Source organism: Martes martes (genome assembly GCF_963455335.1).
Source record: "Martes martes genome assembly, chromosome: X".
NCBI classification, from domain to species: Eukaryota; Metazoa; Chordata; class Mammalia; order Carnivora; family Mustelidae; genus Martes; species Martes martes.
The window spans coordinates 54,053,214-54,059,735 of NC_137897.1; positions in this window are offsets into that span (position 1 = coordinate 54,053,214).

Sequence of the window (6,522 nt, forward strand, 5' to 3'; positions counted from 1 at the left end):
TGAGAGGCTGCAGTACTAAACAGCACAGATCTAGAAGCGGAGTCTGGATTCAGAGGAGCCCTGGGTACAGAGGATAAGTAAAACAACTCCTGAGTTTCACTCTTGGTGCTGATACCAGATCCTTAGTGAGCTTGAGTAAACCCCTTGCTCTCTCTGGATAGTACGAGAAGGTTGGCCTGAAGACCCTTCCACCTTGAACATTCTACTCCTATCCACCTACTCCACACCCCTCCCAGCTCCCCTACATCCCCACAGTACCCAGTTCTCAGTAGAGAGAAAGTCCAGGAAAGGATAAAACACTCAAGCATGATGAAAACCAGCAGAGCCTCGTGTTCTCCAGAACATAAATCTGTGGTCTCTACTGCCTCTTCTGGAAACATCCCCAGTTACCCGGTTACGTGGAGCTTGGCCCCTCATTCCTCATGGCGGCTAGATGCTGGGATTTGGCCTAAGACTGTCACATGCTCCTCGATCTGTGCAAAGAGGGTCAGGTCATCTCTCCAGTAACAGGAGTGGTTTGAGCGGAAGTGAGCCCAGTGGTACGCCAGGCAGTCGGTCTTTACCTTTTTAGAGAACCCAGCTGGCTCAAAGCTTCTCAGTCTTCATTTGTGCACACCCCCTTCCATGTTCTATGTATCCCATACCAACCAAAATGATTTTGATATAAGCTTGGATTTCTGGAGGTTAGACAACCAGGGGGAGAAAATAGGTATATTGAATATGCTTTTATCGACCACACATACCTTTGGGAATTCTGTAATTTACCCCTCCATGCACCCCAACTCCTGGCCCAGCTGAGTCACTGGCCTAAACGGAAAACCTATAGCCATTAGAGAAATGTTATTAGTAGGGATCCAGAGATTTGAAGAAACAAAGGAGTTTCCAAGTGATTTTGACTAGGTATAAGCCAACTGGAACAATGTTGGCCTAGTCAAAGGATTCTTTTTTTTTTTTTAAGATTTTGTTTATTTGTCAGACAGAGAGAGCACAGGCAGGGGGAGCAGCAGGCATAAGGAGAAGCAGGCTCCCCACTGAGCAGAGAGCCCAATGAAAGACTCGATTCCAGGACCCTGAGATCATGACCTGAGCCAAAGGCGGATGTTTAACAGACTGAGCCTCCCAGGTGTCCCAATTCATGATTCTTTTGAAGAAAATACTGACTGCTTAAAGTCACCATTGGAGTAAAGTGACCTTCTTATCACCAAGGTCGAATATCTGTAGAATTGAAATAGGGATACTATTTCCAGTTCATGAGGTGATTTTTCTTTAGGGATTCAAAGTGTTGTTTATGAAGGTGGGACGGACCAACACAGGCACCTGTAGGTATCGAACAACCTTGTCAGTGGGTACCAGAACACAGAAGAGGGGGCCCTTTGGGTTGGATATTACCCCTGAAGGCATTGTTTTGAGACTCGGTCTAAGCTCCTAGCTATGGATGCTAAAGTAAAAACGATTCCCTCCTCTGAGACTTTCTCCCCCCTCTCCTGGTCAGGTGGAACCAAACAGAGCCTGCTCTGCCCTCCTGTGGCCCAGAGTGTTTGTGGGGGAGGAGAAGGGTCCCATGCTGGACCTAATAGGTGGGAATGGATTTCATATTGGGACCCTGTGAGGGATTATTCTACCCCCACCCCCGAGGAAAACAGGGGTACAAACATGGAGATTCCTGTGTCCTCTGACCATCGTCTGCATGTTTAGTGTCAGAAGGGCAAGCTCAGAAAATGCTGCATCTACTATGGTCTAGAAGCAGATCAGACAGAGATCTGGAGAGCAACTGGAGCCCAGGCGGGGTGAGAGGTATCCCTGAGTCAGAAGCGAGGCAAGAAGAGGCAAAGGATTTACAGATGTTGAATACGATCTTGAACAGAATCATTTGCAATGATTGTTAAAGCATATAGCGTCTGTTATTCCACCTTTTGAGAAAACATGTGGGCAAATGCTAATCTTCGTAACAACTCTGGAAAATGAGAACTATCACTATCTCTGTTTTACTGCCAAGGAAGCGGAAGACCAGAGAGTGTAAGTCATTTATCCAAAGTCACACAGCCAGTGAAGGGCAGAGTCAGAAATGGAATCCTAGGCTGTCTGGTAATAGAGCCATTCTCTGCTCAGGCCATGCTGCTCCTGACCCCAGGAGCATCATGGACCTAGCGCGTAGTAATGCTAACTGACTCATGTACTTCTATCCAGGTACTGCCCTATGTCTCTTAATGCATATGAGCCCACTTCCCGCTCACTACAACCCTCTGAGATAAGTGCCAAGAAAATGAAGTCACTTATCTAAGGCCAACCCACTGCCAAGGGGCAGGGCTGGGATATGAGCCTGGCATCTGGCTCTGGAGTCTATGGCCACTTCCCCCTGCTTCCTTTTGGGCCAGGCTTTGTTCTCCAGGTGGCGGCCTGTGGCGGTCACCGCCTGCCCCGTGAATCCCTGGGTTAGTGGTAGCACAGAAACCGCCCAGGACCTCCCCAGCAGTTTGAATCCGGCATTCCCTCGGCAGGAATATCAAGCCACCATGCCCACCTTTTAAGAAAGCCCAGCCAAGCAGAAGCAAGCTCAGCCTGACAAAGAGGCAAGGTGGTGTAGTGAAAGAATGTGGCCTTTGGCAGCAGACAAACCTGAGCTGAAATCTTGGCTTTAGAAATTACTTTGTGACCTTGGACAACTCACAGAGCTTCTCGGGACGTCCGTGTCCCACTGCTAAGGGCTGTTGTGAGAAGTAAATTAAATGGCTATATAGCAACGTGAATTATATACTCTAAAGTGCTCTTGAAGGTTAGTTGTAATTGTTCCTTGTTCTATAGGGCTAAGTTCCCCGGCCCAGGCTGAAGCCAAAGCGGCGACTAGGAGCAGTGGGCTTTAGAAATGCTAATGTCATGCGTGAGTGACAGGCCGCGGACAATGGCGGAGGGCGCTGTGAATGGGACGGCCAGGCCTGGGAGCGGGACTCCCCACGTGGGACCCGAGTGGGGGAGGGAGCCGGAGGGGGGGCCCCGTTCCCAGCAGAGGGGATCCGAGACTGCGCTAATTGGAAGGGGCTGGAGCTGCGGGGGCAGGAAGGGGGAGGGGATTACCTGCGGGTCGGCCGCTGACGGGGGCGGGGCTCCCGGGAGGGGTCCTGCCGGAGCGGGAATGGGGGTGGGGGTGGGGGGACGGCTCTGGGAGCCTTGGGCATGCGGCCAGGGGGTGCAGAACCGCGGAACTGCACACCCAGAGAGAAAGGGTGGCGGGGCTGGGAAAAGGAGGCCTTGGGCCTTGGCCGGCTGCTGATACGGCAAGAGCAGCGGTTTCTGGGCTGGGCAACTCGAAGCTGAGCGGGCAGGGACATGAGGCAGAGAAGACAGGATAGCTAGTTTCTAAACCCAGCTGGAATCCTGACCCCTTTGGGCTGACCTGGGAATCAGCCTTCCCAGTTCCAGGACGCAGTGAGTGCACTGTGCAGTGTTCGCGCGCGCGCGCGCGCGCGAGTGTGATGAGCCGGGAGACAGAAGGTGGGTCCCCAACCTTCTCTTCTGCGCTTCCTCCACTTCTCTTGCCCTTCCCTCTCGTCCTGTCCCCCCAGTCCTCTCCTGCCCTCCCCTCCCCCTGCACCATGAAGGCTGTTTTTGTTCCTCCTCCTGGCCTAGCCCCTGAGGTGTGCAAACAGGAAGGACCTCTCCCCAGGCAGTGAGTAAGGAGGGAAAAATGAGGTGTTGAAAAGATGACAAGTCGCCCTGTCAGAGCTCACCTTGGCAGGGAGCAGGCGGCAGGGGCCGGCGGGTGGTGGGAGGGGGGTCAGCCCTGGAAGCCAGCCTACATGTGCCAAGAGCCAGGCAAGCTGATCCTCAACAAGCAGGCACTGTGTATGCGTTTGTTTGGTTTAGAAAAGCACCCCCCCCCATTCCCACCATCAAAGATTCCTTCCTTTCCTTCCCAGTAGGAAGAGGTAAGGCCGATGGGCCAGCGGTTTCAAGTGTGATTGGAGGGGGCAGAGCCATGGGAGGGGGCTGGGCAGGAGACCCAAATGCCTCTTGGAAGCTCCAAGCCTCCTGGGCATGCCCTCCTATGTCTCAAAGGCTCCCCCAAACTCCACATCCTAAACTGAGTTTATCAGTGCTGCTGTCTCCACCCCTGCATTCTGTCCCTCCTATCTCAGTAAATGACCTCATCATCAAGTCACCCAAAAGCCAAAACCTTGGGAGTCATCCAAGACTTCCTCACACCCCCAATTGGATCAGTGTCCTAATGAGCTCAGTTCTCCCTTTCATCTCTCCAATCTGTCTCTCTTCCCCTCCTCATGGCCCCACCCTATTTTAGTTTCATTCATTGATTCATTGATTCATTCACTTATTCAGCAACACTGTTCTAAGCACCTACCATGTGCCAGGGGACCGGCTAGCCATTGAGGATTCAGCTGTGAACAAATCTGGCCTGGCCTGTGCTCCTGTGAAGTTTTGTGTCACACGTGGCTGGACTCATGGAGGTTGGAAAGGGCTGGCTGACTGGCCCAGCCAGCTTCTAAAACTCTTCCTTTTGGGGGATAATGGTTAAGAGCATCGACGCCATAGCTAGCCTGCTCAGATTTGAATTCTGACTTTGCCACTTAGAGCTGTGTGGCCTTGGGCAGACAGTTTACTCTCTCTGTGCCTCAGTTGTCCCACATGGAAGACGGGGGTGAGCATAGCACCTACCTCCAAGGATTGAATACATCGATATTTTAAGGTGCAAGCATGTTATTCTCTATTAGCATTGTGAGTTTTATTCTTTCAAGTAGGGAGTGGGGCAGAGCCCTATGATCAACCAAATTATAGGAACCCAGAGGGAGGCCTGCCTGGGGGCGGGGGCAATGGGTCGGATTGTGAGCTGATAGCAGCAGGCCCTTGCGATGGCCCTGTCAAGAAGGCAGCATGGGAAATCCAACACAGGCCTGATTAGCTGGCAGCAGCCTGTGAGGAGTAAGTTAAATGGAAATGCAAATTAAATAGGAAGTCCAGGCCCAGAATCTAGAAATCCAGAGGGTATGAAGCACTGTGTGGCAGAGTCGTTACTATCAGGAAGGCTAGGGTAAGAGCTCTAGCTCTGCCACTTTCTCAGCTGTGTAACCTTGAGCAGGTCATTTCCCCTTCTGAGCCTCGGTCTCCTAAGGCTAGCAGTTAACAAGAACTGAGAGCTTAATATGCCTCAGGCAGCATTTCAGCGCCTTAACTGCCCTCTTCAAAAGGGAGCTACTCTTATTTAACTACCATTTTGAAGATGAGAACACTGAGGCACAGAGAGGTGGAGGCACTTGCCCAAGGTTGCAACGCATGTGGAAGATAGCCCTGGGACTTGAAAGCAGGTCTCTTGGAGACTAGTGATTAGAGCACCTTTGTTGTAGAGCTATTGTGAAAATCGTAGGATATACTTCTGGAAGTGTTTGGTAGCAGACTGGCAGGCTGCCCAGGGAGGACCGTCTTTAGGCTACAGGCTCTAGTGGCTAGGCTGAGGCTGCAGAGCCTGGGTCAGCAAGAGGCAGTCTGGGCCTCAGACATCTGACTGAGCAGTGCCAGAGACTCGGGAACAGGCCAGAATCCCCTGATCAGAAGCAGGGCACAAGGTTAAGTGGGGCTAAAGGCCAAAGGGACTGGAACCCCTGAGACTGCATGGGGATGGAGACCATCTTGGTCACTTCTGGATTGCCCAGCACTCCACAAAAGGAAGTGCTTAATATATACAAGAAGGAAATGCCACTTCTAAAGCTGCTCCTGCATCATGCCACTGCGCTATGCCTTCATGTCCTCCTCGAGGCGGCTCCATGAGGTTATCATGCCCATGTTAAAGATGAAGAGACTGACGTTCAGAGAGGTGATGTGACTCACTCAAGGCCCAGAGCTAAGAAGTAGTCAAGCAGCTCTTCGGATGCAGAGAAGAGGAGAAAAAAACAAACAAACAAACAAACAAACAAAAAAAAACGGAAAGGGCAAAGAACTTATACTCCGCTCTGGTCCCCATGGGCCTCACCACCTGCTACCTCAGGTGTCCCACCTATGACCAACAGACAAGGTCTACCTCTGCAGAACTGAATTGGACCACGATTTGTAGTCCACCAGATCTGTGTGTTTGTGTATATACATGATCTAGGCTTTCCCTTGACAGCCCTGGGGACTGGGCCCATGGAAATCCCCCACCCCTCGCTGACCTGAACCTAACCAGCACTCCAGGACTCGTCCACTTAGAACAAAGAGACTGGCAGCAATTTTCGAGTCCCACAGACCCAGATGAGCTCTGAGGCCATCCACTTTTGGAGCTGGGAGTACTCTGGGGAAGCCTTGTGTTTTTCTTTCCCCGGTGCCTAGCCTGCGAGGGAGGAGTCAATGTTGCAGCCGTATCTAATCAGGCAGGGCCCCAAGACACAGAAGCTCCTTCATCTAGGCCTGAGGAGGGGTCAGGCCGGGCCTTAGGGAGGGGCCAGGGCAGACACTGAGTCCATCCAGCCGGGAAGGCCCACATTCCTCAGCCAGCCTGAATGGGGTGGGCATGCTCAACAGGAAGCCAAGCCCTTCACC